The sequence below is a fragment of the Chrysemys picta genome, chromosome 1 (assembly GCF_011386835.1).
Source record: "Chrysemys picta bellii isolate R12L10 chromosome 1, ASM1138683v2, whole genome shotgun sequence".
Taxonomy (NCBI): domain Eukaryota; kingdom Metazoa; phylum Chordata; order Testudines; family Emydidae; genus Chrysemys; species Chrysemys picta.
The window spans coordinates 110,829,432-110,853,007 of NC_088791.1; the positions used below are offsets into that span (position 1 = coordinate 110,829,432).

The 23,576-nt window shown below is 47.2% G+C and overlaps 1 protein-coding gene across 1 annotated transcript in view; it reads right to left on the reverse strand.

Moving 5' to 3' along the window:
• NINJ2 (ninjurin 2) overlaps positions 1-23,576 on the reverse strand; it is a 75,084-nt gene that overhangs the window by 45,160 nt on the left and 6,348 nt on the right. The window lies entirely within an intron of this gene.

Sequence of the window (23,576 nt, forward strand, 5' to 3'; positions counted from 1 at the left end):
TTGCACAACTGAGCCCTTAAATCGTAAAGTCTTGGGGGCAGGAGACTTGTCTTCTTGCACATAGAGTGCTTTGGAGATGAATACAGCTGTGGTGCTGTAGTAAATAATACATCAGTATAATTAATAACTACCTTCTGGGTCACTGGGTGCTCTGTGCAGGAGGAAAGAACAGAACCATTACTAAAGAGTAATACTTCTCTGCTATTGTGAGCTACAAGGGAGTCAACAAAACGTCAATGTGAATAGTATCCAAGCCTGCTGATTCAGCCAAAAGGACTGAACTCAACACCTGACCTTGTTGATCGCTCAGAGGTGCTGGGCAGCTATCAATCCTATCCCAGGCTGAAAGGGGCCAAGAAAATCAGAGGACTCCAAATGATATTGAAGTTGCTTCATCACAACTTTCTTGATAGTCTTCCCCAAAAAAGGAAGGTCAGAGCATGAAGCTTGAGGAACTAGGCTTGGTACAGGCCCATCTTTTATCTAAATAACTAATTATGGAAGAAATAAAGACCTGCACTTGTGTTCCTTGGATGTGGTATTAAGTGGACTACAAGTTTACAGGTTCAGAGTAAAGGGAATAACTATAATTTAGGACACAGTTGATGCTGAAGGAATTCACCCTTTTCAGTTTGTAAATTGTTTGGGACAGGTACTGCCTTTGTTCTGTGTTCATTCAGCACCTGCTACACTAGGGACCTGGCTTGCACCTGGGGCTCCGAGGAGCTATGGTAATACAAATAATTACAATAAAGTTAGCATCAATATTGTGCTGACCAGTGTTACTGAGCAGAGCGGTTTTTGCAAACCACCATGGAAAAATTCATTTTGTGTGTATCTAACTGGTAAGCATTTGGGCAGATGTTTTATACAGCATGGGGAAAATAATCATGGGACAGTGTCCCCCTCCCACCCCCCAAAATGCTGTATGTCATTGTCTGAATGTGCTGTTGATCAGGGTCCAATCCTGCAAGTGAGATGCTGCGTGCTTTCTGTGGAGTCACAAACTGCAAAAGCTATTTGGTGCAGATAAGCAGGCTTAGCCACTTGCACAGGTGTCAATACCTTCGGGCACACACTGTACCTGTAATCTTGGCTTGGGGTGTCTCCCCAGTTGAAGTAGAAGCTGTGATTGCTCACAGAGTGCCCGATGACAGAGAGAAGCCCAGTGAGTATGAATCACACAGATGGATAAGATCTGAAAGGATTTGTACTCAAATAAAGAGGCCTTAGCTATAATGTCTGGAGTAATGAGATTCCATGAACACCTGTATAGTAGAAAATATAGATACCTGAGCATAAAATCTTCCTTAAGATTCTAAGACAGGAGGCGGCAGAAGCTTCTCTAGTGAATGACACAGACAGTGGTGACCGTCTTTTCTTTCTCCTGCTCTAGTAGTTGAATTTAGCTTCTCACTAAAGCAGTTATTTGCTAATTCACTTCCAGTCTCTGGCTATGTCTACACTGCCATGTATGTCGGTATAACGTGTGTCGCTCAGGGGTGTGAATAAGCCACATGACTGCCCCATGCATCACCTCTGGGCTGAGGAGCAGCAGCAGAACCTGGAGCACCAGGGCAGCAGCAAGCGAGTACCTCAGGGAGCATCTCATGGCAGCCGGGTTTGGCAGGCAGGGGCCAGTTCCAGTCGGCATTGCCGATCAGCGCTAGGCTCCTTTGGGGGAGAGGCAAGAGCACATTGAGGAGCAGCTCGGAGCTGTGCCATCCACCCTGCCTGGGGAGTGCCTGGCCGTGCAGAGGCAGCCAGACTCAGGAAGCAGGGCAGGGAGGACTGCTGGGCAGCCAGCCAGCACCCCAGCTCCCATAGCACATACAGCCGGGAGCCTGAGTGGGCCAGGCAGCTCCCAATCCACCAGCTCCTGGCAGGAGGTGACGCTTTTCAAACTGTGGGGCCTATGCCCCACAGTTTGAAAATCTCTGTGCTACAAGACAGGCAGAAATCTTGGGGGTGGGGGAGGGACACATGACATTTTTGTGCCTTGGGTGGCTGCCCCACTTGGCCTGGTAACAGCCCTGACTGTTACTCCAAATACCAAGAGAAAAAAGGGTTTAATCATCCACATAAAAGCAATTAAACCATAAACAAAGTGAATAGTTTTGTGACATCGGCACAGCTCTGATTTTCATTCTCTATTACTCGTGCCTCAGACTGATTACCGTGCCAGTCTTCAGAGTTACAGATGTCTCCCAACTTACACAATTGTTCCGTTCCAGAAAGCCTTGCATAACTTGAATTTTGAGTAAGTCAGAAACGTATACCCGTACGTTACGCAAAAGTTTCTGCAACTCGAAAATCCTATTTCTGGTTTATGGAACTTTTTCCGTAAGTGTGAATTTGCGTAAGTCGGGTCTTGTGTAGCACGGGGAGCATCTTACCATAATGCAATACAGAGAAATATCTCACATTGTGCAACTTCTTTTATGCAGACTCTGGGTGGGGATTTCAAAAGTGGCTAAGTGATTTAGGGGCACAAGTCACACGGCTCTGGCACTTTATCATCAGCTCTTGCTTTGTAAAATATGGTGAGACTATGTTAAGAGACAGAAATAAGGACCGTGGTGAATGAGGAGAGAAAGCAAGAGATAAGGTGCCAAAATCAGAGGGTAGTCTAAAGGCTTAAGCCACACTTCAGGATATTCAGTGTGCTATTGCAGTGTCTGCATGGGACGTTACTGTGTGGCAAGCTGGTACACTGTAGCTTCACACTCTGGCTTGTAATAAAGTGCTATGTAGACAAGCCGCATGGTGTAATTTGTGCCTAGTGGCCTGAAAGAAGGTGTAACTGTACACTATCATAGACTGCCTTAGATTCCCATGTGTATTTGGCCCAACGTGACTGAGGTAGGATGGAGCAAGTCCTTGGAAGTTTTTAAAAACAGAAGGACATTTTGAATTGCATCTTGAAAGGGACAAGAAGCCAGAGGAGGTAGGGTTACCATACGTCAGGATTTTCCCGGACATGTCCGGCTTTTTGGGACTCAAATCCCCGTCCGGAGGGAAATCCCAAAAAGCCGAACATGTCCAGGAAAATCCGGCGCCGCTGGGCCGGGGGCTGGCCCGGGGCCGGCCGTGCTGGATGGCCGGGGGGTGCGCCGGGCCGCCGGTGCTGGGCGGCCGGGGGGTGCGCCGAGCTGCCGGGGGCCGGCGGTGCCGGGGGGTGCGCCGGGCCACCGGGGGCCGGTGGTGCTGGGCCGCCGGGGGTGCGCCGGGCCGGCAGTGCCGGGCGGCCGGGGGGGGCGCCGGGCCGCCGGGGACCGGCAGTGCCGGGTGGTGCGCCGGGCCGCCGGGGGGTGCGCCGGCAGTGCTGGGCGGGCCGGGGGCCGGCGGTGCTGGGCGGGCCGGGGACCGGGGGTGCTGGGCGGGCCGGGGGTGCTCCGGCCGGGGGTCCGGGGGCCGGCAGTGCTGGGCGGGCCGGGGGTGCTCGGCCGGGGCCGGCACCCCAGGGCCCGAGCCGACCCAGGCTGCAAACGCCGGGGGGGCCAGCCTGGGCCGCGTCTCCTCCCCCCACACTCCCCCTTACCTGCTTCAGGCTTCCCGCGAATCAAATGTTCACGGGAAGCAGGGGAGGGGGCGGAGACTTTGGGGAAGGGGTGGAGTTGGGGCCCGGGGCTGGGGGCGGAGGCACAAAATATGGTAACCCTAGAGGAGGTGTGTTAAGGATGGCCCTGTTTCTTTGTTCTTATGAAAAGGCAAGTAGCACAGGCTAGAGCTGCTTTCTAGTAGAGATAGTCCTAAACTGAAAAGTTTGGGTCTGGATTCAAAGTCTGGGAGTACTTAGAGATAGGGTTTCACTTTGGGCCTCTCTCTCCTTTTATATGTTCATATGGATATTTTTCAAAAACAAGTCACTGAATTCATCCCAGAAAACATACATAAATCTGCATGCAGGCAACTGTAAGCACAGTATATGAAAATGCACATTCAAAACCAGGTAGTAATACATGCAAGCACCAAATGCCTCTCTAGTACAGACAATTTAATCTTTTGCTTGCATGGTTACCTGATTACACACATGCACACACATTTTTGCATGTAACCACTTAGGCATCTGGGTTATTAAAAAAATAAAATATTGGCCTATTAAGTTGACCCAAGTCTACTACAAAGAATGCTCACAAGGCCTCCACACAAATACTAACATGGGGACCCCGTCTCCTCTATCACCAGGCGTACGTAAAAGTCCACCTTTCAACATCAGTGAATCTGTGGCATCTACCAAATTATCAACAGTCTCTATTCCCCTTTCTTCCAGAACTTGTTATTAATTATTGTTTGTAAAATGAAAGGCACTACCTATGTGTAGAAAGTATTATTGTTATTGTTAGCTCAGTGCTTGTTGTTTGAACCTGATGTCCTGCCAAAAGGAACACCCTCTGAATCTTTCAACAACTATTGCTAGGTATCCTCTATAAATTTACTGGTTTCTCATGTGTCCTTAAATTGACCTCTCAAATTAGATCAATGTCAGCCCCCTTCCTTTTGTAGTTCAGGCGCCACATTTAGAGTTTAGCCTGTTTTCCCCCCGCCACTATCTTGCTACTAGGTTTTTTTTTAAAATAAATACCTGTGCCAACTGGGTTTAAAATGCTAACACTGATGTAAATGAGTGGAAAATTCTGATTTGGTAGCATTTTACATCCAATTTTGCACAAGTGTGAAAGGGCAAACTGGTGGAGAATCAGGCCCATGATTTTACAGTGAACTCTAAATGCTGCGGAGAGGTTGAACACTAAAGAACTGACCTTGGGAGGCTGATAGGTGTGTGATGGAAGCTGTGGCACAATACACCCGGAAATCAGTGAGATCCCCCTGCTCTCTCAGTGAGGACTTTGTTTTGCAGAGGTCACTTTTGTTGATATAACTTTCAGGGATCTTTTGGGCCATGCTGCCTGCAGGGCTGGCCTTACCATGAGGAGAACTAAAGCGGCTGCCTCAGGTGCCAGACTGTGGGGGGGCAGGGGGGCCACTAGGACCCAGAGTGTAGAAAATTGTGTCTGCTGCTGGTGCATATGTATTCTCTCTGCTCTAGATGCACAGAGATGGAGGAGTGCTGTGCTGGAGGAAGGAGGGCACAAGAGACATAACAGTCAGGCAGGAGAAAAGGTGAGAGGGAATAACAGAAAGCAGCAGGAGCTGTAGGGAGGGAGAGAGAGAGAGAGAGGAGGAGGAGGAGCCTCTTAGGTACCTCTCTAGCACACCCAGGAGCCTGGACTGATTAACACCAGCTTCTCAGGGAGCTTCCTGTTTCCTGCTGTTTCCCTGACCCCACTTGAGGAGAACAGGCAGTCAACTGAAGTAGTAGGAGCCAGTTAGGCCCTTAAGGCGCTGATATCTTCCTTCCCTCAGGCCCTGCTACCAGCCGGCTTATTTGTCCCCTTCTACTGAGTGTTGAGAGCCACTATAGCTGGCACAGAACAGCAGTCAAGAATGAAAGAAGAAAACGCCCCTCTGGGGCAGCATTCAGAAAAAGAAAGCAAGCAAAAGAAGCTTTTTTATCTAAGCAGGAAGGAGCTCTCCTGAGATACATAGACACAAATGTTCACAGTGAGTCTTCCAGCCCTAATGAGGATGTGAGTGGTGAGGAGATGCCTGATCTTCCAGTTAGTCAGAGTGCAAGTGACCTGGCAGCTACTGCAGCATCCATATCTCCATCTCAAATGGATGTAACCATGCACATTCCTGAAGAAAAGCGTAAGTTAGAGAAGAGAGTGTGGTGGAGACACAAGAAACAGCTGCTGCTGAGTTTAATTCCTTAAGTCTAAATGATCCAGGACTGTGGACCAACTTGAGCAGTAGCCTGAGGGACTTCCTTGTACTCCAGCAAGTGAAAAACTTCATGTTCCCCCAAAACAATGAAAATAGAAGTTTCCATCCAACACATTACTGGCATGAAATCCCCAATGGTGACAAAGTGGAGAGGCCATGGCTTATGAACTCAAAAACCCAGAATGCTGCATACTGTTTTTGTTGCAAACTCTTCCAGTCTAATGTTCCAGCCACATTGGGTTCTACAGGAACAAAGGACTGGAAAAATCTAGCTAGATATATGGCATGCCATGAGAAGGCAGCAAATCACCAGAGACCATTCCATAGGTGGAAAGAGCTTGAGATGAGACTAAGGTTAAAAGGCCACCATAGATGATCAGCATCAAGAGAAGATTGCATCAGAGTCTTTTTACTGGCAAAATGTTCTGAAAAGGCTCATTGCCATTGTGAGAATGCTTGCTACCCAAAACCTAGCACTGCGTGGCACTTCAGATCAGTTGTATGTGCCAAACAATGGAAACTTCCTTAAAATTGTTGAGCTGATGGCTGAGTTTGATGCTGTACTCCAGGAGCATCTAAGAAGAGTCAGCACCCAAGAAATGTACACACACCACTACCTTGGAAAAACAATTCAAAATGAGATCATACAGTTACTGGCAACAAAAGTCAATCAGAAGATTGTGGCAGATCTGAAGTCAGCAAGATATTACTCTGTTATTCTGGACTGCACCCCTGACATCAGCCATACGGAACAAATGACTTTAAAGGTGCGTTTTGTAAGAACAACAGAACCTAGTGAAAATGTCCCTGCAATGGTGACTGTCAGAGAGCATTTTCTAGAATTTATTGACATTGATGATACTACGGGAGCTGGTATGACAAATGTGCTTCTTAAAAAGCTGGAAGATACGGGAATTGCAATAGCTGACATGACAGGTCAGGGCTACAATAATGGTGCCAACATGAGAGGAAAGAACAGAGGAGTGCAGACACGGATCCGAGAGTTAAACCCTCGAGCTTTTTTTTGTCCCATGTAGTTCTCATTCATTGAACTTGGTGGTCAGTGATGCAGTATCAGCTTCTAATGAGGCTGCTGAAAGCATCTATGTATTTTTCTCTGCATCAACTCATCAATGGCAAATTTTGAAGCAACATCTGGGAACATCCTCTCTGACACTGAAACCACTGAGTGCCACATGATGGGAAAATCGAGTGGAGACGATAAAGTCTATCAAACACCAAATTGGGAAGATCGATGATGCCACAGTTGCCATTATGAAGGATAATGCTATAACAGGAATTGTTCGTGGGAGAACAGTGGCAGCGGGAAATGGAATCACCAGAAACATAGATAACTTCAAATTTCTGTGTGGCTTAGTGTTGTGGCATGACATACTGTTTGAAATAAATGTTCTAAGCAAGAGACTCCAAGGTGTTGACCTTGATATATCTGGAGCAATGGAACAACTGGACGAAGCAAAGTCATACCTACAGTCTTACTGGTCAGATGAGGGATTTCAAAATGTTCTGAAGAGTGCACAGAAGTTGGCAGAAGAACTTCACACTGAATCTATTTCCCCCCCCCCCCATTCAAGAATACAAGAGTCACTAAAGAAGATGACATTTTGATTTACAAGGCACAGGTTAATCCCATAAGAGACCCCAAACAACAATTCAAAGTTGAATTCTTTAACCAGTGCTAGATTGTTCAATACAGTCAGCTGAAGAACGTTTCATGCAGCTCAAGTAACACAGCAGTATATTTGGGATGTTGTATGATATTCCAAAACTCCTCACTATACCTGAAGAAGACCTACACCAGCAATGCAGGGCACTAGAGACAGTTTTGACACATGATGACATGCATGATATTGATGCGAGTGATTTAGGTGATGAACTGAAAGCCCTTTCAAGATACATTTCAGCAGGATCAACTCCAAAGACTGTTTTGGAATATATGTGCACAAATAACATGACTACCCTCTTTCCAAATGCTTTTGCTGCTCTGCGCATACTTCTAACACTTCCTGTAACAGTTGTCAGTGGAGAACGCAGCTTCTCCAAGCTGAAGTTAATAAAAACACATCTACGCTCCACAATGACACAGGAGAGGCTGGTCGGCCTTGCAACCATCTCAATAGAGCATGAGCTGGCCCAGACTGTGGACCTTCAGCAGGAAGCAGTTCCAATCTTTGCAACCAAGAAGGCACAGAAAGCACCACTTTGATTATTCAAACAGATAAAAATGCCAGTGTTTACTATGCACATAGGGTGACCAGATGTCCTGATTTTATAGGGACAGTCCCGATTTTTGGGTCTTTTTCTTATATGGGCTCCTATTACTCCCCACCCCCGTCCCAATTTTTCACACTTGCTGTCTGGTCACCCTATATGCAGACAAGAAAAGTTACATTTGCTGTTCAGGCATTTGAAAGTTAAGTGTTACTTAACATTTTTGAACAAGGCATTTTAAGTTGTTAGTTCTCCTTTATTGGGGTAGGTAGCAGAGCAGTACCATGAGAGGTGTAGAACAGGAAGAAGGCAGAATTGAGACCTTTCAAAGTTTTGGCCCAAGCGAGGGGGCATGTGGGCATCATTTGAGCTCCCCGCCTCAGGTGCCAAAATGTTGTGGGCCAGCCCTGGCTGCCTGAGTGAGTATAGCAAATGAGAACCTAGTGCAAGGCAGGGGGAAAGTCTGAGTTAAGGGAGCAAGTTCCTTTGAGGTGGGGTGTCGAAGGGAATGCCTATCAACTAGAACATTAGCATTACATAATATGCAATTCCTTGAAGTCTAGAAAGCACTTAAATTTCAGTCACCAAGGCAGGACAAAGGAAGCAAACAGGAACACTCAGAAACCGGTACGCATTTGTTAATATATCTGATATCCATCCTCTATTGAGTCTGTACAAGGGGGACAGTTGGAGGGGAGCATGTCAATGCAAAACAAATGCCTGTGATCTCTCGTGAGTTTCAGAACCAGAACCCAAATTTTGCAGCAAAAGCTAGTTATTAGAATGGGTTGAACAAAACTTTGGATCCAAACAACTTCTTGAATTTTTTGTGAGTAGGGGTTTGGGTGCGTGGGTGGGTGGGAAGGGAGGCGATAGGAAGTCTGAAGCTGGAGCAGACATTTTGCCTTAGGGCTATCTCGAGATCCTCAAAGAAGTCCGTACTCCTGCCCTTCTATTGCTCAGTAGTACATCTAGTTAGATACACAAGTACAGCCACAAAGGCATGGGGGGGCAAAGGTGGCAGTAATTCCACAACAGTTTGCTGTTTTGCAGTAATTCTCTACATCTCACAGTGTTGCATGTCCCATAAGCTTTACTTCCCATAAGTTGCACAGGGTCTCATGAAGCTGCTTTGTGCTGCCCTTCTGTCCTCCCCCACCTCCCGCCAGTCACCCTCCCAAGCTAAAAAGGCATGCAGTTTTGTTTCTTGTTGCTGTTACCATAGGCGTCCTTCCATCATGTTGTCTATGGGCATTCCTAAATATAGGAACACTTCTGCAGTGGGGATGATACTCCATCAGAGAAGAGGGTGTGGGAAGAAGTTCCCTTCCCTCAATAAATTAGAATATAATTTCCAATAATCCATCTTCCTAAATCTACATTCTTCCATAGATGCTGGACACCCCTGCTTGGGAAGATATTTGTTTAGTAGAATTTTCACCCTTGTTCTCCTCTGTCCTTGAATCTGGCACCAAATATTAATGTATTTGTTGATCCTTCTGAAGAAGTCAAGCCTATTCTGAAAAAAAAATTCTAAATAATTCCTTCCAAAGCCTTATTGAGGCTCTTAACTGTGCCAACCCTGTGTATTTAGCTGTTATTAAAAGGTTTGCCCCATTCTTCTTCCTATATATCTCCCTATTTACAGCTTTGCAAAATTAGTATGTATCAACCTTCCTAATACCTTCACCCCTGAGAAATAGCAGCCCCCATTCACCTAACATGGCCCTCTCTCTGTTCCCAGACTACAGTATATTAGTGCTGACTAGAAGTGCAAGAGGTACCCCAGGTGATAATCAGACCAGAGGCTGCTCAGTAACTAATCTAATAGTCCCAGAGCTTTTTGTCCAGAGAGACTATCTACAGAAGTCACAAAGGTATATTCTCCCTCCCCAGTGTATTGAGAGGAGAATAGGCCCCATGGTATACACATTATACTCCTGAGGAACTCTGCACCTAAAAATTATGTGCCAAAAATTAAAAATTATGCACACAATATTTTAAAATTCTGAAAAATTCTGCAAATGTTATTTGTCAATAAATAAATGTGTCTCCAGCATGGCAGTGGGGAGCACAGGCCACTGGCTGCATTGAGGTGGGAGATCACCCTGAAGCCCCTATCTCCGGTACAGAGACTCGGCAGTGAGGATGCACCCGACCCTGACACAGTGCATGGGCTGGGCCTGCCCCAGAAACACCCTGAGGCCCCGCCCCTCTGCCCCAGGTGCACCAGGTGTGGGTATGGAGGCTCAGCCCAGCAGGGTCCAAGTGTGGAGGGACTTAGTGTGGGGGGGATACATGTGTAGGGTGAGCGGTTTCTGTGTGGGGAAATCTGGATGTAGAAGTTCATTGGGAGGTTCCGGGTGCAGGAGCAATGGGAGACGCTGCAGAGGATCCAGGTGACGGTGGTTGGGGCTCAGGAGAGGGGGATGGGTTTGGGGAGATGGGGCTCAGCAGCGGGTCTGGGGGGGTCCAGGTGCTGGGGGAGTGGGGCTTGATGGGGTGGGGATCCAGGTGCAGCGGGTTGGGGATCAGTGGGGGGGAGGGGGTCTGGGTGTGGGGGAGGGACTCACTGTAGGGGTCCAGGTGTAGGGGGATAGGGTTTGTCAGGGTGAGGGTTCTATGGGCCTGCTTAATAGGGGAGCCCCAGCTGCTGCCGAGGGAACACTGCCTGCCGGGCTCCCACTTCCCCCTGCTATTCCCCTATCAGGGCCAGCTCTAGGCACCAGCAAAACAAGCTGGTGCTTGGGGCGGCACATTTCTAGGGGCGGCATTCTGGCGCCGGCCATGCCACCCCTAAAAATGTGCCCCGGCCGCCCTAGCTCACCTCCGCTGCTGCTGCTCGTGCGCCGCTGCTCGTCCTCCCTCCCAGGCTCTCAAACCTGGGAGGGAGGGGGAGATCCCGAGCGGCCGCGGCGCGTGCGCTGCTTCTCCTCTCCCCCCCCTCCCTCCTTCCCTCCCTCCTTCCTAAGCTTGAGAGCCTGGGGGGAGGAGGCAGGGCTGGGGATTTGGGGAAGGGGCGGAGTTGAGGCGGGGCCGGGGGTGGGGTAAGAAAAAAAAAGGGAGCGGCCAAAATTGGTTTTGCTTAGGGTGGCAAAAATCCTAGAACCGGCCTTGTCACCTATTCCCTTTTCTTCTCCATCCCCCTCCTCTCACTCCCACATTCCCCTTCCCCTGCCCCATTCCATGCCCTTTCTTCCTCACTGTCTCTTCTCCTCACGCCCCCTTACCCAGCCCCACTCACTGTTGCACAGAATAGAAAAGAGGAAGGCTCGCAGCACACAGAAGGGGAGCTCGACTGGCACTAGGACCCAGAAGGCAGCATGCAACTGCAGAGTCAGCGGAGCTGAGACACAGACAGCCTGCTTCAGCTGGGCAGGTCTGCGCTTGCAGAATGAGGGGGGGGGGCAGTGGCATGTAACCCTGTTTGCCTCACCTCTGTTTGGAGGGGGCAATCCCCCCAAAAAACTGTCCCCATGGTCACCACCTCCGCCAGCGTGGCTTCCCTTTGCTTCCCTGCCATTTTCTGCAGGGAAACACAGGAAATCTGCGGGGGTGTGTGTGTTTCCTGCAGGGAGTCCCGCAGAATCTCTCCAGGAGTAACACAAATCTTCCCAGAAGAAAGCTGTGATCAGTAAATCCCAGTATCCTTTCAGTCTTTGTATTTTCCCTGTCTTAAGGAGGACTTCCCTCCCATAGGCATCCTTCCTCAAGTAGTATCAGTGAATCTGCTTTAGAAGGTGTAAGGATTGGACAGGTAATAAGAAACTAATAAGGGTACGTCTATACTTACCTCCGGGTCTGGCGGTAAGCAATCGAACTTCTGGGATCGATCCCGGAAGTGCTCGCCGACGACGCCGGTACTCCTGCTCCGTGGGAGGAGTACGCGGAGTCGACGGGGGAGCCTGCCTACCGCGTCTGGACCCGCGGTAAGTTCGAACTAAGGTACTTCGACTTCAGCTACGTTATTCACGTAGCTGAAGTTGCGTATCTTAGTTCGAAGTGGGGGGTTAGTGTGGACCAGGCCTTAGTCTGGTTATCCCAGCAAAGCGTATGCAGGGAACAGAGTCTGAAAACAGTTGAAGTGGAACACAGCGTACTGTGCTTCTCTAGCAGACTGACACTTTTGACATGTGTAGTGCCTTTCATTTGAAGATCACAAAATTCTTTCTAAGTACATGCACACGCACTTAGGGTATGTCTACCCTGGAATCGGAGGTGTGGTTTGCAGTTCATGTAGACATACCTGAGCTAGCTTTAATCTAGCTAGTACTTCTGAAAATAGTGGCAGACCTGTCCATAATCCAGGGTACCTATTGGTGTTGCTAGCCCATGCCAATGTCTGTGCCACTGCATCTTCCCCCTGTTATTGGTATTTGTGCTAGCTATTCAAGCTATCTTTAAGCATGTCTACCCAAGTTGCAATCTGTCCTCTGATTATAATGTAGACGTACCCAAACATGCACGCAGTAAATTGAGACACACAAAAATTAAGCGACATGATCAATGGCAGAGGATGGAGTAGAACTTAGGGCTCATTGCTCCCACTTTATGTTTTAACTCCAAGATAACATCCAAAACCATTTTAACCAGTCTGAGTTGAGCATGTGCATTTCCCTTTGTAGTATGTCTGTGGCATTTAATATAGTAAACAAAAGCAGAAGCCACTTTAGGGTGCAGGTACAATGATGTTGGGCGCATTAGTAATAGATAGACTGGATATTGCTTACTCTTAGTCCAGTGAGAAACCAATTCTCATCAGACAGGGAGAAAATAGAGGGGGTGAACCAGACAAGAAAGTGAATTACGCTCAGATAACAGTAAAGAGGGGTAGATTTCTCTCATATATGCCCAAGTGGTGGTGCATCTCTTCTCCGCTTTTTGCCATTGGTTGTCATGGGTGTATTAGTCTGCTAGACAAACACCTTTCTCTGCAGCCAGCCAAGTGGCTGAGTCAGCTTCTCCCATAGGAGAGATAATGTGGCAGTTTATACATTGTGGGAATGAGCCAACAGGAAATGATTTTAAATGAACCATTAAAATCAACATTGCCCCACCCAAGCTGTAAACACCTGAACTCACCAACACAGTGGTCCCACTCCCAGAGTTCTGAAACTGTTCCCCCACTACTAGTTCCCAGCTAATCACTGTTTTGCCACTCAACTTGCCCGGAGAGTGAATCTTATAACGCTGACTGAGCTCAGCAGCTCTGAAGTGTGCTTGTAGGTTCATTGCCAGAGATAGCTCAGCGGGCTGGTAATGGGTTGCTGAGCCATTTAACTCTGCATCACCAGCTGAAAACGGATTCAAGTGGGTAGTCACCAAGAGCTGTTGCTATCTGTTCTTCAGTGGCCTTTGTGAAATGAGTCCAGCCCCTAGTGATTATTAGGAGCTCCGTGTAAAGATACAGACATAGAGCACTTCTGTAACATCATCCACAGCACAGTTGGTGCTAACTGTACCCTTTGTTGCAGCAGACTCAGATTAAATTAACCTCCCACTCTTGATAGAGTCCCTCCAGCTCAGGCTAGTGGCCGATAGGCAGGGTATCATGGGGAAGTCTGTGCTGTCCCTTTTCTGTGGGACAGAGAATTTCAATCTCCAGGTCTGCCCGACCCTCACTCCATGTCCCTGTTTTGTCATTTGTTGCCCCCTATATTTAGTAGTTTCCTCATCCTGCGGCCCATGCCTCCTCCAAGAGAGGTGGGCCTTTTGTTCTTGTAGGCTCACACCCGCCTTTCCCAGAAGACAGACAGATTGCACCCTAGCCCTGGTTTTTCATTCTTTGTCTCTGTATTCAGTTAAGTTCTGAGGCCCTGCCCTCATTTGTGAAGGGGGTTTCTGTTGTTCTGATGGGCTTTGTCCACGATTCCTAGGATTTAAATAGGCTGACAGTTTTCACAAGTAATCAATCCATTTCAGAGGCACTGACTTCCGCAGTTCCCGGAGGGTGCTCGACCCCCCGCTCCATTCCAGGCCCCACTCCATTCCTTCCCCCAAATCCCCATCCTCACCCTGCCTCTTCCCACCCTGCCGCATTCTGCTCCCTCCACTGCCTCTTCTTGCTCCCACTCCTCCTCCCCTCCCAGTGCCTCCTGAACGCTGCTGAACAGCTGATTGGTTCTCGGTGGGCAGGAGGCGCTGGGAGGGAGAGGGAGGCACTGATTGGCGGGACCTGCCAGTGGATGGGAAGCACTTGGGTGGGGGGGGGGAAGGGTAGGAGCTAATCAGTGGGGCTACCAGTGAGTGCTGAGCACCCACTCTGCTTTTCCTGTGGGTGCTCCAGCCCACAGGATCCTCTTCACAATGGTTTTTAAAGGTTAAGCTGCTAAGCAGCTGAACAGCAAACACCAGAGGGAGAACCACAGTTTGTGAGAGCTCCAAATTCCTTAGAAATATATGTGGAGCCACCATGTCAAAGCAAGAGCCTTTTGACAAAGCTCACCAGTGAGAATGAAATGGTGTATATTCCTCAAGCAACTTTTTCATGATTACAGGCCAAAACTGGGGTCTGCCTAAGGAATCAGCCCCGCACCAGCTGCCAAGAATCTAGCACATGAAGATCAAGACAGAGGTCAAAGCTAGTCTGATTAAGAGAAAAAAAAAGGTGGTGGTGTTTTCTGTTTACTTGCAGTACACTATTCAGTCACTAGGTGTTTCTCTGTGCTGTACAGAGTTCCAGACAGGGTGTGGTCCCTGGTCAACAAACCAGAAAAATCCGGAGTTCATGTGTGGAAATCCCTTTCTTTGTGCCTGTATTTCTATCTTTTTCTTTATTAAATGCCTCCTGTTTAAGAAGGGCCATAGATTCCATGTATCACAAGTGGCACTTTATTGAAATCTGTATTATCATAGCACCTCCAAGCCCCAGTCGCAGACCAGGACCCCATTGTGCTAAGTGCAAACAGAACAGACAGTTCCTGCCCCAGAGGGTTTACAGTCTAATGTATATGGGAAGAGACCGTAGATGGGAGAGTACAAGGAAACAATTAGGCAATATCATCTAAATAAACAAGTGTAACCAGGCTGCCTAAGCAGTATCCTCCCATGGCCCATCATGGGGCAGCTCACCCAGCTGCAGGTCCCCAACAGTTAAGTATCGCTCCTCGCAGGTCCATTGCTATGGTGCTTTAGCCCTCTATCTATGGCACACTTGAGTCCTATCTCTTATCTAAACTCATCAATTTTAAGGCCAGAAGGGACCATCCTGATCATCTAGTTTGACTTCCTGTACATGGCAGGCCAGAGAACCTCACCCACCCACGCTTGCAATGGGCCCATAATCTCAGGCTGAGTGACTGAAGTCCTCAGATCTTGATTTAAAGACCTCTTCTGGGGTATTAGGGTCCAACATGAAAGGAAAACCAGTGAATTCAAAATCAGGCTAGTCTTGGGATTCATTGGCAGACCTCACCCTTCTGCACAGAGCTTGTCTCAGTTAGTCCTTTTCTTATCAGTCTTCCTGAGCCTAGTTGTCCCATCCAGTGGGAGGCTTGTCCAGGTAGCAAAGTGTCTCAGGATCTTGGCTGGAAACAGGCTTCCTTCATCAAGGACAAAGCAGAGCTGTGCACTCCTTCCTGTTCTAGGGTGACCAGATGTCCTGATTTTATAGGGACAGTCCTGATTTTGGGGTCTTTTTCTTATACAGGCTCCTATTACCCCCCACCCCCGTCCTGATTTTTCACATTTGCTGTCTGGTCACCCTATTCCTGTTCAGCCCTGAGCTGAGCTAGGTCTCCTCCTTTTAATGCCCCTCTCCATGCCTGACGTGTATTACAGATGTAGCAAAGTTGGGCCAACAGACTCTCCTTAATCCTCTGGTTGCCAGAGTGAACCTAGCTGCTTCATTACCCGCCTTGTTGCCCATGTGGGGCCTATCTGCCCCATCACAGCAAGAGAGACACAGGGTGAAGGAAGGGATAAAACACACAAGCAGAGTGAACAATGTGGCAAATGTCATGTTAGTGCCACGATTATTAATCTTTTTTGGCTGTGTTTACCTAGGAGGGGATCAGCTATATAGAAAGTGAAGGAGGGTGAGAGAGACAGGGAAGGGGAGGAATGGGCAAGAGGGGCCGGTCACTAGTGTGGAGTGAAGCTGAGGTGAAGAGACTGTGAGGGAGAGGGAGAGAGAAGGGGGCAAAGGAGGAAGGTTGGAGCAAACAGCCAAATCAGCACAGAGCCTCTACCCAACATCCCAAGGGAGCCAGATGGTAAAATGATCAACAGTGAAATAAATGTGGTCAATTCAATAATCATCATTATGTTGTAATGAGATGGATGGGGGCATTCCACGCCTTTTAAAATAGCTATAATTTCATCTGTCTGCAGACTTGGGAAGACGGGAGGGTACTGGTTATTCTTTGGAAGGTTTCCTTCCTTCCCAACTTGAGGCCTGATTCTCAGTTACACGAAGGCTTTGGAATTGCTCCCTGCAGAAACATGGTTAAGCATGAATCTGGCCCCAAAAAAGGTGCAAGACACATCTCTGTGCCTTTCCAATTTACTAAGGCTATGTCTACACTACAGCTTATGTTGGCATAACTTATGTCGCTCAGAGGTGTGAATAAACCGCCCCCCTGAGTGACATAAGTTACACAGACATAGTGCTGTCCACACTGGTGCTTATGCCGGCGAGAGAGCTTCTCCCGCCACATAGCTACTGCCTCTCATGGAGGTGTTTTTATTATGCCGACCAGATGTGTTGCAGTGGTGCAGCTGCATTGCTGCAGAGCTTTATCTGTAGACAAGCCCTACGTTTGCTTCCGAGCTGACTGGTAAAGCTACATGTAGCAGAAGAGTGCTATGTTCAGCCTCTCATTGAGATCTTCAATTAATATTTCACTTTAAGTTTTGTGAGGTGCCCAGATACCATGGTGATGGATAAAAAAATATATATTTTTTTCAAAAACTGATGGTGTCACCAGGACCACCAAGTATTAATCAATCTGAGCCATGTGCCAAAGCTCAAAGCAGATTGCCTACTTGGTGCTACTGCTTTATTTAAGAAAATCTATCACACTATACGGTGTTTAAAACTCATGACTAGGTGAGAGGAGACCAGTCTTCCATTTCTGGTTCTGCCACTGACTTTCTGTGTGATCTTGGGCAAGTCATTTAATCCATCTGTGCTCAGTTTATCCATCAATAAAATGGGGATAAAAAGACTTCCTACTTCATAAGGGAATTGTGAGGCTGAATTCATTGATGTTTTCAAAGAGCTTTGAGATCTTGGAATAGAAAGTGCTATGGAACAGTAAAGCATCACTGTGTTATTGCCTGTGAATAGGCATCCTTTCAACACAAAGACACAGTATACTGAGGGTGAGTACTTTCACTTTCATTTCTATTGAAGAAAAACTAGTCTTTCAGAAGAATAAAGTTTGTGGTGAGTTTGGGCTCTTTAAAAAAAAATGCTGTATTTGCGGCAAAGTAAAAAACCTGAAAATATCTTTAAATGGTGAAATCAAAAACCAATAACTCTTTTCATGATCACTCAAAAACAGCTGATGGGCTTTCACAAAACTTTCCAGAATCAGTTTACCTTTGAGCTGAGAATAAGCATGAGAAATTTCAGCCCAAAGGGTTATTTTTGGGGAAACTTTATAAGTGCATGAATATAAGAGCTTAGGATAGAAATGCTTTTACAACCATAATTATAACATCACACAACTTCATTATGTAACATTACAGGGAATTATGACTTGCCCAGTGTACAAGCTGCAATGAGTTATAACTGTAGCCATTAACACGCAAATCTCTTGCAGCGTCCATGAGTGTATCCTTCTCCCAGGCAAAAAGAAACTAGTGGCAGATTTCTGTAGCCATAGTTCCCGCACTCCTTATTACATAGTCCCAGCCTGGGGGGGGGGGGTATCCAAAATGATAGTGCTGGTGAGTGCTATGAGGTACAGATGATTCAGGAACATCCCATCCTTCCAGAGATGTTTTTATACACATTTGACTCACAAGCCATATTTTCAGATGTGGACCCAATGGATATGCCACTAAAAACACCCCTGCACCCTTTGTACCAGCACAAATCCTGCACTTGTGGACATATCTCCATCTGTATGTGATGGTATACACACAGGCAGATTTTTGCAGGCACTTTGTATAATAATAGTTAGCCCTTTGGTAGTGCTTTTTAGCTAAGGCTCTCAACATGCTTTACAAATATGAACTCTCAGGCTCTTCACTTCCCTGTGAGGCGGGTAAGTGATGTTATCACCATTTTACAGACAGGAAAGCAAGCCTTGACCAGTTTAAGCAGACAAGTTTGAAAATGTTGGCTTCAAGTTATGCCCCTACATCCATAATCAAGCACCCAAACAAGTGGCCTGATTTTTCAGAGTTTCTGAGCACCCTCTTCGCTCTTACTGGAGACCATGAGAGTTGCAGGTTTGGTGTTCAGCTCCCTCTACTTCCTTTATTTAGGTGCCTAAATAGCAATCTTTGGGCCTTGCTGTGGGGCAAAATTTGAAAATTCTGGTCCAGATTGTTTGCTGAAATTAACACAATGGGTCTGGGTTTTTTCTTGCCTTGCCCTTTCTGCCGTCATTAACACTTGTGCAAAGTGGGGATAAAATGCTACAGAATCAGAGCGATAGCTCATGACATCCACTTTGCACAGGTATGCATTTAGGTCATGGAGAATGAGAGCCAGCACCTCTCTTGAAGAGGCAGGTATAGAAACCACAACTTCTGAGAGACGTCACCAATCTTCGGAGAGATTGTCTTACATCCCCTAGATCTAGTGGCTACTGCAGCAGATTTAGCCACTCTTTCAGAAGCTGTGAAAACTGGATGGGCCGAGCTCCAGCAGGGAAGGAAGCAAGAAGCACAAAAGCTGGTACTGAGGGAAGGGACTTAGAGACTTGCTGTCCATCTAAATATGTATTTCTAGAGCACCCATCAGCATACTGTCTAGGCACCTGAGATCCGACTAAGGGTAGAGGACAGGAGCTAACACAGAGACTCGCTCCGAAAATTAGCCTGATTCTCAGTTGCACTAAGGTGACTTTACACCATTCTAACAGTGTAAAGAGATATTAAAGTGGATGTAAATGACACCTACTATAAAAGGGGTCTTGGTGTAATTGAGACTCAGGCTCTAGTAAAAGGACTATGCAGGGGCAGTTCGGGCATAAGAGTTTGGCTCACAGAAGAAGGACATGAAGATAGTTAAATTCTTGTTTAAATTGTTGGGATGGCAGGGTAGGTGATAATTATTATATATTATTTGTATTACCATAGCATATAGATCCTTAGTTGAGAAGATGAATGGGTACAGCATCTCAATTCTTAGGAACTGGGAGAACGTGGAAACTGAGGAGAGGTCCAGACTGATGTAGACAATAAAGTCCAGTTCTCATTGGGGAAAGACATGGAAACCAACATGGACTGTCATTCATAAGAATGTCCATACTGGGTCAGACCAAAGGTCCATCCAGCCCAGTATCCTGTCTGCTGACAGTGGCCAATGCCAGGTACCCTAGAGGGAGTGGACCTAACAGGCAATGATCAAGTGATCTCTCTCCTGCCATCCATCTCCACTCTCTGACAGACAGAGGCTAGGGACACCATTCCTTACCCATCCTGGCTAATCTGCTTTGGATTGTAAGTTACAAAGGACACATTTACTCGCAAAAACCATCAACTCTGGGAAAGATTTGTTTTATTTTATTCTGAGATCACAATTCGTCATCTTAGCTGGATGATCAGGAAATCACCATAGCCATGCTTATGCTTATGATTATACACTGAACAAAACCTATTCTTCTACTCATACCAACTGGCACTGAATAATGAGGAGCCCAGTGGGGTTGCACCATAGGTCTCTGTATATGGAGGCAGGGGCTGCGTGGTGGGCTAGCAGGAGAGGAGCTCTTAAGGGATACACTGAGGATGGAGGAGACTGAGGAGAGCTGCTTTTCCATCTGGAAAAAAACAGAGACGGCTACACTCCATGCTGGTGCTGAGGGTGAGACCCCCTAAAGGCGGGGGTGGCCAACCTGTGGCTCCGGAGCTGCATGTGGCTCTTCAGAGGTTAATATGCGGCTTTTTGCATAGGCGCTGACTCCGGGGCTGGAGCTACAGATGCTAACTTTCCAATGTGCTGGGGGGTGCTCACTGCTCAACCCCCTGCTCTGCCCCAGGCCCTGCCCTCCACCCCTTCCCCTGAGCCTTCCATGCCCTCACTCCTCCCCCTCCCCCAAAGAGCCTCCTGCGCGTGCAAAACAGTTGATTGCAGCAGGCAAGAGGCACTGATCGGCGGGGCTGCTGGAGGGTGGGAGCTGATGGGGGGCTGCTGACGTATTACTGTGGCTTTGTGGCAATGTACATTGGTAGATTCTGGCTCCTTCTCAGGCTCAGGTTGGGCACCCCTTCCCTGAAGGGGACTTTACCACAGGCTAGCCCTTAGTTCAGAGGCATGCAACTGTCCCCATGATGTTAAGCAGAAATCAAGGGCTCATTCGCTGTTTGGCATTTGGACTGTCAGCCTTGTAATGTTCCTTCCTGTGAGCAGGTGGGGGAGTTCACAGGCCATGTGTTCTCCTTTGCCCCTTCTGAGGGAAGGGAGCTCCCAGGTGGCTTTGGACTGCCTCCCACTTACCGTGTGCTGAGGCGGAGTCTCTAAAACTAAACAATAAAATACCAAAGGCCACTGACCTACAAAAGCTGCCAAACAAACCAGGATGGGCTGGAGGGAAGAGCACAGGGAAGAGGGGATGTTTTTGTCCCCATGCATATTTACTCCGCCTGTCAGCTGACCTTGTTTTTCTAAGCCGCCCCTCGTTCATGGTCATGGTGCAGCTGTGCAGACTTGCTGCCTCTTTCTGTGTGAAAATGGTACCACTCAATGCAAAGGCCCTCGGCATCCCCATTCCTCTCCCCGAGAACCACATGGGTTTGTCTTGCCTCTTCAGCCACAGAGTGTCTCATCTCTCTTTCCATGCACCTGCTGTTTTTGTGGTTCTCCCAAGCTTTTCATCCCCCTCCACTCTTGTGAGTTTTAACAACAGACAAAGAAAAACACTTATATGTTATTCTTAAAATGCTTTCATTCCCCAAACTCTTTGTGTCTCACCCTGCATGCTTCCAAACATTTCAGGGTCCCCCTGTCCACAGGAAGCACTGCTGACAAAGAATCATGTGCTTCCATCTCATTCATCCTATTGGCTGATTTTAGTATCAACACCCTATGCCACAACATCCGCAAGCACTGCTTTTGCTCACCCTGGGGAATGTTGGAGCATTGGATATGATCTGTTGCTGGAATCCCCCGGGCTCAAGGCATTGTGATGACTCAGCCGCACCTTTGTCCTCTTTAGGGGTGGGTGAATTACTCCAGATTATTATACAATAAACTCCCAGAACCTTCGCCTATTTCTAGTTCCAGAGTTGAACTAACTTTTTTTTGGTTGTTCTGTAATGTTCAGAAAAGGTTTTGTTCACTTCAGGATTCTGGCTGGGGTAGGAGGACTTGTGAGGCAGTGAAAAAGCCTATTCTATGGAAGCAGATGATAGTATTTTTATATAATGAGCTCTGGCTGAGTGCTCAGAGCTGTACAAACATAGTGGGAGCAGGATTGGGCTCATGGGTCTGATACTGCAGAACAGGGACAGACTAAACTTCTGCTCTAGTTTGTCATCTTGTGCTCCATATTGGTTAGAGTTGACAAGGGATCTTGCACCGGTCGTTGTGCAAAGGGTTCACAAAAACTCTTTGGTGCATATATTATATGTTTGTACAGTGCCTTGCATGATCAGGCCCTGACCTGGCTGAAGTCTCTAGGCAGTACTGCAATATATATATTTAATAACCATAAAGAAGGGTGTTCTAAGAAGGCATCCACAATCTCCCGAGAGAGCCTGTTGTCGCATGAATTTCAGATTTAAGGGATTAAATTTATCCTTGAAGTAACTCCATTGACTTCAGTAGAGTTACCCTAAGGACGGATTTGGCACCTGAAGGCACTCTGAGAAGTAGGTTACCTTTTAGAAACCTGCATAGATACAATGTTTGGATCTTCATCCAAACCCTGTGAGGCTTGCTCATCACTAGCCCTTTCCATTGCACTGCTTATGCAACAGTTACACCTCCTCAGTCCTCCACTCAGGCAGGCCAAGGGTCAGAATTCATTACCAGAATGGCTTAAGTTTAAGATTCTTCAGGATCTGTTTCCTCTCACTTGAGTAATTTACAGCATGGCAAGTGACTTTTACAGGCACTGGAGGAAAGTTCACTGTACCTGAGGGAAAGTTCACTGTACCATTTGTGTTGAGTCATTGACTTTTTCCTCCTCTAATACTGGTCCTGGTAGTAGCGGGAATTATGCTAATCTTACCCAGGAGTGAGGCCATGGATTATTCAAGCAGTTGCTTGGCAGCACAGAGTAAACATAACATCTTGTATTCATGTACAGTGGCACTCTCATCACAAAGTACTTTATAAACTAATCTTCAAACTTGACACAGGATTCACTCCATCCATCCCTAGGGTTAAGTGGACTGGCTGTTTAACCGCACACAGTAGCCTTATACAACAGTTAAGGACCGGAAGTCAAGAGTCTGTTTCCAGCAGAAACTGCGGAGGCAGTTTAGGTAGGAGAACATAATTACCCCTGTTGCACTTTGGCCAGAACAGCAGGGCCAGATCCTCAAGTCATGTACATTCACAAAACTCCATTGATTTGAGTAGGGCTATGCTAATTTACACCAGCTGAGGGTCTGGCCCAATATATCTTCCAAAGAATGCTATGGATTCTATGATGCACACAAATGATCAGAAGTCCCACCTACTGTAACATTAAACACCACTCCCTTCTGCAGTTAAGTCTCCTCGAGGATCTCCCATCACATTACAATGCCAGAACACCTCCACTTAGCATGTGGGAGGTGACACAACAAGAAGAGAATGTTGCTGCATTGATACCTAGCAAAAGATGTATTGGGGTAATGCAGCACTGTCAATTTCCATGCAATGTCAGGACATAGAGGGCCAGATTCTCTGCTGCACAGCGATCCTCTCAGTGAGGGAGCCCATGTGCACAGTGTGTATAGTGAAATACATCTAACAGGGGGAATGAAGGAGAGCATTTGGTTAGAAGGAGGGGGAACATGGTCTGAATGTAGCATTTGGGGGAAGATCAGGTATCCAGTGATCCCTCTTCATGCACATTGTTTCAGGGAGAGTTACAGACAGTCAGCAGGATTAATTCACTCTTTAGTGTGTTCTGCATATAATCGGAGAATACTCATTAATATCTTCCACTCCCATATATATTTTCACATTTGTAACCCTATTGTGGCCCTATGCTTCTGAATGAGTAGCATGGATAAGACTCCTCAATAACATTCATTAAAATGTTGATACCTTTCTCTCACCAAACCTCCCTGAGGTGGAGCATCTGGGACCAAATTAATGCCTGTGGAAGGCCTCTAGTTTTAGTGGAGTTACACCAGGGATGAATCTGGCCCCTAATCTGTGTGTGTGTATGAACACATCACACTCCACAGTGCTCTCAGTTTCTAGATCTCCTTTAGCACTGATC